The sequence below is a fragment of the Prunus avium genome, chromosome 2 (assembly GCF_965620075.1).
Source record: "Prunus avium chromosome 2, drPruAviu1.hap1.1, whole genome shotgun sequence".
Taxonomy (NCBI): domain Eukaryota; kingdom Viridiplantae; phylum Streptophyta; class Magnoliopsida; order Rosales; family Rosaceae; genus Prunus; species Prunus avium.
The window spans coordinates 26,139,909-26,151,999 of NC_142285.1; positions in this window are offsets into that span (position 1 = coordinate 26,139,909).

A 12,091-nucleotide genomic window follows, 5' to 3' on the forward strand; every position below is an offset into this window, starting at 1 on the left:
TTTTCAGTTTCGAAAAAAAGGAAAAGAAAGGAAGTTTCAATATGTATTTCCGAATTTATTTTCTAACTTGATAAATACATTACGTATATATTTTTGTTTATTTTCGTGAAGGAGGAAACTTCCAATAACATCCTTCTTAACAAAGAAAAAAGACCCATAAAGTTTAAAATATTTGTGAATTAATACAAAAACTTTCCTGATTATTATTTGATCAATCCCTTTCTCGATACAAAATTCAATTACCATATCACTACAGGTCAAAATACTATAATTCGAACTGAAGTGAACCACCGAAATTTAGAGTAAGGAGAGCTTAAATCAGGATGTACATGTACCAACTAAGCATGCACAGATAACAGATGATAAACAAAACGCATTAAAAGGTGAATGAAAATTTGTAACTAAATACAATGAAATTATGAAATGTTACAATTTACAAAGTAATTTCTTTTTCTTCAGAAGACGTCCAGATAAAACTGTCATATTCCGTCAATCTAAAGGAGGATGAGGAACAACCTACAGAGAAGTGGCTTCTGGGTTTGCCAAAATTGCAAATGTCCCAAAATTGATGGCACCATGCTCTACATTCTTCATGTATGTGCATCCTTTTAAAAACCCTTTGATTTTCAATTAAATTGATGTTCAAGCTGGTGTAATACATACAAAGTCATTTTTATGAATGTGTGAGGTATGGATTTCTTTACCTGAATGTACTAAGAAACTCGATTTCTGGTACTTCATAATATAAGAATAAATCCATTATGCAGGGGATATACGCGCAGCGCTGCACGGGTATAGATATATAGCCATACATGAGTTTTGCAGTTCTTCAGCTAAATAAATTTCTACAGAATTTTAACCCAATTAAAAGGTTTGTTAGCATTAGCCACTGAATATTTGATTAGACGTATTAACGTGAAAATTGTCAGAATTGGGCAACGTGACATGAGAGATTGACTTTCATTACCTGCAGTTTGGCTTCCTGCAAAATTGAGACGACTCTAATAGGAAATTTGAGTCCCTCTTTATTTTCATTCACAGAAAAGAGTAAGTGAACACGATGAATTTGTGTATCTTCCTTGCTTTAGAACATATAAGATCTTAAAGAGATTTCTGTGCTTGAGACAACACCGCTTTCCAGGTTGGTGTAACTTGTTTCATGTGTTTTCTTTTGATCATACAATGATTAATTTGAACACCAAACTATTGTTAGGTGACCTGTGAACAGACATTAAACCTCTCTAACCTACAGGTAAATTTAAAGTTGAATGATTCACCAGTTTAATTTAGACTTGGTGGTTGCTGCAAGCTTTTTTTTCACTGCAAGCTCTTTGCGCCCTGGTAATGAATTCCAGTTTGCTGCAAGCTTCTGCAGTACGTTTTAGAACTACTTGGAATCTTTAAAAAACAATAATGTGTGTGTAACCAGAATGATATCGTGAGGATTCATATCAGTTTTCTTCTCATGTCAGAATATTGTTGTGGAAATTAGTTAATATAGCGCATTTTCTTCTTAATTTTTTTTTTAATTTTTTGGGTCGCTTGAATGCTATTTCATCCATACGTATTTTACAGTGAGATGCTTCTTTATTAGAGAAAAGAAGACAATAAGACAACACCCCTTAATATGTTTGAACAAAACTTCATGCATGAAAGAGATCAAATTTTGTTTTTTATAATGGTGATCGAGGTGTATGCACGGGCTTTCAACATTGAAAAAGAAAAAGTGACTGGAATGGAAGCTAAAACTTATGGTAACAGTTTATAGAAATTTATTAGAAAATTAGATAACAGTACTAACACTTAATATTGAAGAACCAAGAGTAACAATTAACAAAAGATGATTCTTTAATAGGAAGAAGAAAAAAAAAAAACAGGCCCACATAATAACTCCGGTAAGCAATAAATAAAACCCTAATAATAATAAATAATAATCAGCCCTTCCTAATTAATTGTAGATCTTTTATGCATGCATAACAAACCAAAGAATGTCGTCAGGGTCTTTGAAGGACCATAGATACACAGTGTCACCTTCCTCGAAATCCTCCGTTTGCATCACTGTGCGCCAATCTTTTAAAACATGCCCACCATCTGCACTCCTACTAAGAGTCATATCAAACACATTAAGCGAGGGTCCGATCATCCGTACGGTAAGCGACTGCCTTTTCTTAAGGTTGATTGGCACGCCAGACAAAGACTCGGGTAGCACTAGCACCAAACGATTGCCAAAATCGTGCTCACAAAACGTCAAATCGCGAACAAGCGTCGGTTTCACATTGGAACCTACTAACTCTACTATTTTCATCTTCAAATCCTCAGGCAATGCAAAGTCCACCATGTTTGAAGATTTGAGGTTGAGCTAGCACAACACACCTTAATTGTATGCGAGAGAGCTGTTGTCGTAAAGGGTTTGCACTATGCTCCTATATATATAGGACTTTAGAAAACTAGTTTCCCAATACTTTCAATATTCAATTAGTTTCGTAATTTAAAACTAGAAAGGTTGACTAGCATACTTACTCGATTGCATGCATGAGATATGGAATAGGAGATCAACTTCAAATATCTACTTACTTGTTTTCAGTTTCGAAAAAAAGGAAAAGAAAGGAAGTTTCAATATGTATTTCCGAATTTATTTTCTAACTTGATAAATACATTACGTATATATTTTTGTTTATTTTCGTGAAGGAGGAAACTTCCAATAACATCCTTCTTAACAAAGAAAAAAGACCCATAAAGTTTAAAATATTTGTGAATTAATACAAAAACTTTCCTGATTATTATTTGATCAATCCCTTTCTCGATACAAAATTCAATTACCATATCACTACAGGTCAAAATACTATAATTCGAACTGAAGTGAACCACCGAAATTTAGAGTAAGGAGAGCTTAAATCAGGATGTACATGTACCAACTAAGCATGCACAGATAACAGATGATAAACAAAACGCATTAAAAGGTGAATGAAAATTTGTAACTAAATACAATGAAATTATGAAATGTTACAATTTACAAAGTAATTTCTTTTTCTTCAGAAGACGTCCAGATAAAACTGTCATATTCCGTCAATCTAAAGGAGGATGAGGAACAACCTACAGAGAAGTGGCTTCTGGGTTTGCCAAAATTGCAAATGTCCCAAAATTGATGGCACCATGCTCTACATTCTTCATGTATGTGCATCCTTTTAAAAACCCTTTGATTTTCAATTAAATTGATGTTCAAGCTGGTGTAATACATACAAAGTCATTTTTATGAATGTGTGAGGTATGGATTTCTTTACCTGAATGTACTAAGAAACTCGATTTCTGGTACTTCATAATATAAGAATAAATCCATTATGCAGGGGATATACGCGCAACGCTGCACGGGTATAGATATATAGCCATACATGAGTTTTGCAGTTCTTCAGCTAAATAAATTTCTACAGAATTTTAACCCAATTAAAAGGTTTGTTAGCATTAGCCACTGAATATTTGATTAGACGTATTAACGTGAAAATTGTCAGAATTGGGCAACGTGACATGAGAGATTGACTTTCATTACCTGCAGTTTGGCTTCCTGCAAAATTGAGACGACTCTAATAGGAAATTTGAGTCCCTCTTTATTTTCATTCACAGAAAAGAGTAAGTGAACACGATGAATTTGTGTATCTTCCTTGCTTTAGAACATATAAGATCTTAAAGAGATTTCTGTGCTTGAGACAACACCGCTTTCCAGGTTGGTGTAACTTGTTTCATGTGTTTTCTTTTGATCATACAATGATTAATTTGAACACCAAACTATTGTTAGGTGACCTGTGAACAGACATTAAACCTCTCTAACCTACAGGTAAATTTAAAGTTGAATGATTCACCAGTTTAATTTAGACTTGGTGGTTGCTGCAAGCTTTTTTTTCACTGCAAGCTCTTTGCGCCCTGGTAATGAATTCCAGTTTGCTGCAAGCTTCTGCAGTACGTTTTAGAACTACTTGGAATCTTTAAAAAACAATAATGTGTGTGTAACCAGAATGATATCGTGAGGATTCATATCAGTTTTCTTCTCATGTCAGAATATTGTTGTGGAAATTAGTTAATATAGCGCATTTTCTTCTTAATTTTTTTTTTAATTTTTTGGGTCGCTTGAATGCTATTTCATCCATACGTATTTTACAGTGAGATGCTTCTTTATTAGAGAAAAGAAGACAATAAGACAACACCCCTTAATATGTTTGAACAAAACTTCATGCATGAAAGAGATCAAATTTTGTTTTTTATAATGGTGATCGAGGTGTATGCACGGGCTTTCAACATTGAAAAAGAAAAAGTGACTGGAATGGAAGCTAAAACTTATGGTAACAGTTTATAGAAATTTATTAGAAAATTAGATAACAGTACTAACACTTAATATTGAAGAACCAAGAGTAACAATTAACAAAAGATGATTCTTTAATAGGAAGAAGAAAAAAAAAAAACAGGCCCACATAATAACTCCGGTAAGCAATAAATAAAACCCTAATAATAATAAATAATAATCAGCCCTTCCTAATTAATTGTAGATCTTTTATGCATGCATAACAAACCAAAGAATGTCGTCAGGGTCTTTGAAGGACCATAGATACACAGTGTCACCTTCCTCGAAATCCTCCGTTTGCATCACTGTGCGCCAATCTTTTAAAACATGCCCACCATCTGCACTCCTACTAAGAGTCATATCAAACACATTAAGCGAGGGTCCGATCATCCGTACGGTAAGCGACTGCCTTTTCTTAAGGTTGATTGGCACGCCAGACAAAGACTCGGGTAGCACTAGCACCAAACGATTGCCAAAATCGTGCTCACAAAACGTCAAATTGCGAACAAGCGTCGGTTTCACATTGGAACCTACTAACTCTACTATTTTCATCTTCAAATCCTCAGGCAATGCAAAGTCCACCATGTTTGAAGATTTGAGGTTGAGCTAGCACAACACACCTTAATTGTATGCGAGAGAGCTGTTGTCGTAAAGGGTTTGCACTATGCTCCTATATATATAGGACTTTAGAAAACTAGTTTCCCAATACTTTCAATATTCAATTAGTTTCGTAATTTAAAACTAGAAAGGTTGACTAGCATACTTACTCGATTGCATGCATGAGATATGGAATAGGAGATCAACTTCAAATATCTACTTACTTGTTTTCAGTTTCGAAAAAAAGGAAAAGAAAGGAAGTTTCAATATGTATTTCCGAATTTATTTTCTAACTTGATAAATACATTACGTATATATTTTTGTTTATTTTCGTGAAGGAGGAAACTTCCAATAACATCCTTCTTAACAAAGAAAAAAGACCCATAAAGTTTAAAATATTTGTGAATTAATACAAAAACTTTCCTGATTATTATTTGATCAATCCCTTTCTCGATACAAAATTCAATTACCATATCACTACAGGTCAAAATACTATAATTCGAACTGAAGTGAACCACCGAAATTTAGAGTAAGGAGAGCTTAAATCAGGATGTACATGTACCAACTAAGCATGCACAGATAACAGATGATAAACAAAACGCATTAAAAGGTGAATGAAAATTTGTAACTAAATACAATGAAATTATGAAATGTTACAATTTACAAAGTAATTTCTTTTTCTTCAGAAGACGTCCAGATAAAACTGTCATATTCCGTCAATCTAAAGGAGGATGAGGAACAACCTACAGAGAAGTGGCTTCTGGGTTTGCCAAAATTGCAAATGTCCCAAAATTGATGGCACCATGCTCTACATTCTTCATGTATGTGCATCCTTTTAAAAACCCTTTGATTTTCAATTAAATTGATGTTCAAGCTGGTGTAATACATACAAAGTCATTTTTATGAATGTGTGAGGTATGGATTTCTTTACCTGAATGTACTAAGAAACTCGATTTCTGGTACTTCATAATATAAGAATAAATCCATTATGCAGGGGATATACGCGCAGCGCTGCACGGGTATAGATATATAGCCATACATGAGTTTTGCAGTTCTTCAGCTAAATAAATTTCTACAGAATTTTAACCCAATTAAAAGGTTTGTTAGCATTAGCCACTGAATATTTGATTAGACGTATTAACGTGAAAATTGTCAGAATTGGGCAACGTGACATGAGAGATTGACTTTCATTACCTGCAGTTTGGCTTCCTGCAAAATTGAGACGACTCTAATAGGAAATTTGAGTCCCTCTTTATTTTCATTCACAGAAAAGAGTAAGTGAACACGATGAATTTGTGTATCTTCCTTGCTTTAGAACATATAAGATCTTAAAGAGATTTCTGTGCTTGAGACAACACCGCTTTCCAGGTTGGTGTAACTTGTTTCATGTGTTTTCTTTTGATCATACAATGATTAATTTGAACACCAAACTATTGTTAGGTGACCTGTGAACAGACATTAAACCTCTCTAACCTACAGGTAAATTTAAAGTTGAATGATTCACCAGTTTAATTTAGACTTGGTGGTTGCTGCAAGCTTTTTTTTCACTGCAAGCTCTTTGCGCCCTGGTAATGAATTCCAGTTTGCTGCAAGCTTCTGCAGTACGTTTTAGAACTACTTGGAATCTTTAAAAAACAATAATGTGTGTGTAACCAGAATGATATCGTGAGGATTCATATCAGTTTTCTTCTCATGTCAGAATATTGTTGTGGAAATTAGTTAATATAGCGCATTTTCTTCTTAATTTTTTTTTTAATTTTTTGGGTCGCTTGAATGCTATTTCATCCATACGTATTTTACAGTGAGATGCTTCTTTATTAGAGAAAAGAAGACAATAAGACAACACCCCTTAATATGTTTGAACAAAACTTCATGCATGAAAGAGATCAAATTTTGTTTTTTATAATGGTGATCGAGGTGTATGCACGGGCTTTCAACATTGAAAAAGAAAAAGTGACTGGAATGGAAGCTAAAACTTATGGTAACAGTTTATAGAAATTTATTAGAAAATTAGATAACAGTACTAACACTTAATATTGAAGAACCAAGAGTAACAATTAACAAAAGATGATTCTTTAATAGGAAGAAGAAAAAAAAAAAACAGGCCCACATAATAACTCCGGTAAGCAATAAATAAAACCCTAATAATAATAAATAATAATCAGCCCTTCCTAATTAATTGTAGATCTTTTATGCATGCATAACAAACCAAAGAATGTCGTCAGGGTCTTTGAAGGACCATAGATACACAGTGTCACCTTCCTCGAAATCCTCCGTTTGCATCACTGTGCGCCAATCTTTTAAAACATGCCCACCATCTGCACTCCTACTAAGAGTCATATCAAACACATTAAGCGAGGGTCCGATCATCCGTACGGTAAGCGACTGCCTTTTCTTAAGGTTGATTGGCACGCCAGACAAAGACTCGGGTAGCACTAGCACCAAACGATTGCCAAAATCGTGCTCACAAAACGTCAAATTGCGAACAAGCGTCGGTTTCACATTGGAACCTACTAACTCTACTATTTTCATCTTCAAATCCTCAGGCAATGCAAAGTCCACCATGTTTGAAGATTTGAGGTTGAGCTAGCACAACACACCTTAATTGTATGCGAGAGAGCTGTTGTCGTAAAGGGTTTGCACTATGCTCCTATATATATAGGACTTTAGAAAACTAGTTTCCCAATACTTTCAATATTCAATTAGTTTCGTAATTTAAAACTAGAAAGGTTGACTAGCATACTTACTCGATTGCATGCATGAGATATGGAATAGGAGATCAACTTCAAATATCTACTTACTTGTTTTCAGTTTCGAAAAAAAGGAAAAGAAAGGAAGTTTCAATATGTATTTCCGAATTTATTTTCTAACTTGATAAATACATTACGTATATATTTTTGTTTATTTTCGTGAAGGAGGAAACTTCCAATAACATCCTTCTTAACAAAGAAAAAAGACCCATAAAGTTTAAAATATTTGTGAATTAATACAAAAACTTTCCTGATTATTATTTGATCAATCCCTTTCTCGATACAAAATTCAATTACCATATCACTACAGGTCAAAATACTATAATTCGAACTGAAGTGAACCACCGAAATTTAGAGTAAGGAGAGCTTAAATCAGGATGTACATGTACCAACTAAGCATGCACAGATAACAGATGATAAACAAAACGCATTAAAAGGTGAATGAAAATTTGTAACTAAATACAATGAAATTATGAAATGTTACAATTTACAAAGTAATTTCTTTTTCTTCAGAAGACGTCCAGATAAAACTGTCATATTCCGTCAATCTAAAGGAGGATGAGGAACAACCTACAGAGAAGTGGCTTCTGGGTTTGCCAAAATTGCAAATGTCCCAAAATTGATGGCACCATGCTCTACATTCTTCATGTATGTGCATCCTTTTAAAAACCCTTTGATTTTCAATTAAATTGATGTTCAAGCTGGTGTAATACATACAAAGTCATTTTTATGAATGTGTGAGGTATGGATTTCTTTACCTGAATGTACTAAGAAACTCGATTTCTGGTACTTCATAATATAAGAATAAATCCATTATGCAGGGGATATACGCGCAGCGCTGCACGGGTATAGATATATAGCCATACATGAGTTTTGCAGTTCTTCAGCTAAATAAATTTCTACAGAATTTTAACCCAATTAAAAGGTTTGTTAGCATTAGCCACTGAATATTTGATTAGACGTATTAACGTGAAAATTGTCAGAATTGGGCAACGTGACATGAGAGATTGACTTTCATTACCTGCAGTTTGGCTTCCTGCAAAATTGAGACGACTCTAATAGGAAATTTGAGTCCCTCTTTATTTTCATTCACAGAAAAGAGTAAGTGAACACGATGAATTTGTGTATCTTCCTTGCTTTAGAACATATAAGATCTTAAAGAGATTTCTGTGCTTGAGACAACACCGCTTTCCAGGTTGGTGTAACTTGTTTCATGTGTTTTCTTTTGATCATACAATGATTAATTTGAACACCAAACTATTGTTAGGTGACCTGTGAACAGACATTAAACCTCTCTAACCTACAGGTAAATTTAAAGTTGAATGATTCACCAGTTTAATTTAGACTTGGTGGTTGCTGCAAGCTTTTTTTTCACTGCAAGCTCTTTGCGCCCTGGTAATGAATTCCAGTTTGCTGCAAGCTTCTGCAGTACGTTTTAGAACTACTTGGAATCTTTAAAAAACAATAATGTGTGTGTAACCAGAATGATATCGTGAGGATTCATATCAGTTTTCTTCTCATGTCAGAATATTGTTGTGGAAATTAGTTAATATAGCGCATTTTCTTCTTAATTTTTTTTTTAATTTTTTGGGTCGCTTGAATGCTATTTCATCCATACGTATTTTACAGTGAGATGCTTCTTTATTAGAGAAAAGAAGACAATAAGACAACACCCCTTAATATGTTTGAACAAAACTTCATGCATGAAAGAGATCAAATTTTGTTTTTTATAATGGTGATCGAGGTGTATGCACGGGCTTTCAACATTGAAAAAGAAAAAGTGACTGGAATGGAAGCTAAAACTTATGGTAACAGTTTATAGAAATTTATTAGAAAATTAGATAACAGTACTAACACTTAATATTGAAGAACCAAGAGTAACAATTAACAAAAGATGATTCTTTAATAGGAAGAAGAAAAAAAAAAAACAGGCCCACATAATAACTCCGGTAAGCAATAAATAAAACCCTAATAATAATAAATAATAATCAGCCCTTCCTAATTAATTGTAGATCTTTTATGCATGCATAACAAACCAAAGAATGTCGTCAGGGTCTTTGAAGGACCATAGATACACAGTGTCACCTTCCTCGAAATCCTCCGTTTGCATCACTGTGCGCCAATCTTTTAAAACATGCCCACCATCTGCACTCCTACTAAGAGTCATATCAAACACATTAAGCGAGGGTCCGATCATCCGTACGGTAAGCGACTGCCTTTTCTTAAGGTTGATTGGCACGCCAGACAAAGACTCGGGTAGCACTAGCACCAAACGATTGCCAAAATCGTGCTCACAAAACGTCAAATCGCGAACAAGCGTCGGTTTCACATTGGAACCTACTAACTCTACTATTTTCATCTTCAAATCCTCAGGCAATGCAAAGTCCACCATGTTTGAAGATTTGAGGTTGAGCTAGCACAACACACCTTAATTGTATGCGAGAGAGCTGTTGTCGTAAAGGGTTTGCACTATGCTCCTATATATATAGGACTTTAGAAAACTAGTTTCCCAATACTTTCAATATTCAATTAGTTTCGTAATTTAAAACTAGAAAGGTTGACTAGCATACTTACTCGATTGCATGCATGAGATATGGAATAGGAGATCAACTTCAAATATCTACTTACTTGTTTTCAGTTTCGAAAAAAAGGAAAAGAAAGGAAGTTTCAATATGTATTTCCGAATTTATTTTCTAACTTGATAAATACATTACGTATATATTTTTGTTTATTTTCGTGAAGGAGGAAACTTCCAATAACATCCTTCTTAACAAAGAAAAAAGACCCATAAAGTTTAAAATATTTGTGAATTAATACAAAAACTTTCCTGATTATTATTTGATCAATCCCTTTCTCGATACAAAATTCAATTACCATATCACTACAGGTCAAAATACTATAATTCGAACTGAAGTGAACCACCGAAATTTAGAGTAAGGAGAGCTTAAATCAGGATGTACATGTACCAACTAAGCATGCACAGATAACAGATGATAAACAAAACGCATTAAAAGGTGAATGAAAATTTGTAACTAAATACAATGAAATTATGAAATGTTACAATTTACAAAGTAATTTCTTTTTCTTCAGAAGACGTCCAGATAAAACTGTCATATTCCGTCAATCTAAAGGAGGATGAGGAACAACCTACAGAGAAGTGGCTTCTGGGTTTGCCAAAATTGCAAATGTCCCAAAATTGATGGCACCATGCTCTACATTCTTCATGTATGTGCATCCTTTTAAAAACCCTTTGATTTTCAATTAAATTGATGTTCAAGCTGGTGTAATACATACAAAGTCATTTTTATGAATGTGTGAGGTATGGATTTCTTTACCTGAATGTACTAAGAAACTCGATTTCTGGTACTTCATAATATAAGAATAAATCCATTATGCAGGGGATATACGCGCAGCGCTGCACGGGTATAGATATATAGCCATACATGAGTTTTGCAGTTCTTCAGCTAAATAAATTTCTACAGAATTTTAACCCAATTAAAAGGTTTGTTAGCATTAGCCACTGAATATTTGATTAGACGTATTAACGTGAAAATTGTCAGAATTGGGCAACGTGACATGAGAGATTGACTTTCATTACCTGCAGTTTGGCTTCCTGCAAAATTGAGACGACTCTAATAGGAAATTTGAGTCCCTCTTTATTTTCATTCACAGAAAAGAGTAAGTGAACACGATGAATTTGTGTATCTTCCTTGCTTTAGAACATATAAGATCTTAAAGAGATTTCTGTGCTTGAGACAACACCGCTTTCCAGGTTGGTGTAACTTGTTTCATGTGTTTTCTTTTGATCATACAATGATTAATTTGAACACCAAACTATTGTTAGGTGACCTGTGAACAGACATTAAACCTCTCTAACCTACAGGTAAATTTAAAGTTGAATGATTCACCAGTTTAATTTAGACTTGGTGGTTGCTGCAAGCTTTTTTTTCACTGCAAGCTCTTTGCGCCCTGGTAATGAATTCCAGTTTGCTGCAAGCTTCTGCAGTACGTTTTAGAACTACTTGGAATCTTTAAAAAACAATAATGTGTGTGTAACCAGAATGATATCGTGAGGATTCATATCAGTTTTCTTCTCATGTCAGAATATTGTTGTGGAAATTAGTTAATATAGCGCATTTTCTTCTTAATTTTTTTTTTAATTTTTTGGGTCGCTTGAATGCTATTTCATCCATACGTATTTTACAGTGAGATGCTTCTTTATTAGAGAAAAGAAGACAATAAGACAACACCCCTTAATATGTTTGAACAAAACTTCATGCATGAAAGAGATCAAATTTTGTTTTTTATAATGGTGATCGAGGTGTATGCACGGGCTTTCAACATTGAAAAAGAAAAAGTGACTGGAATGGAAGCTAAAACTTATGGTAACAGTTTATAGAAATTTATTAGAAAA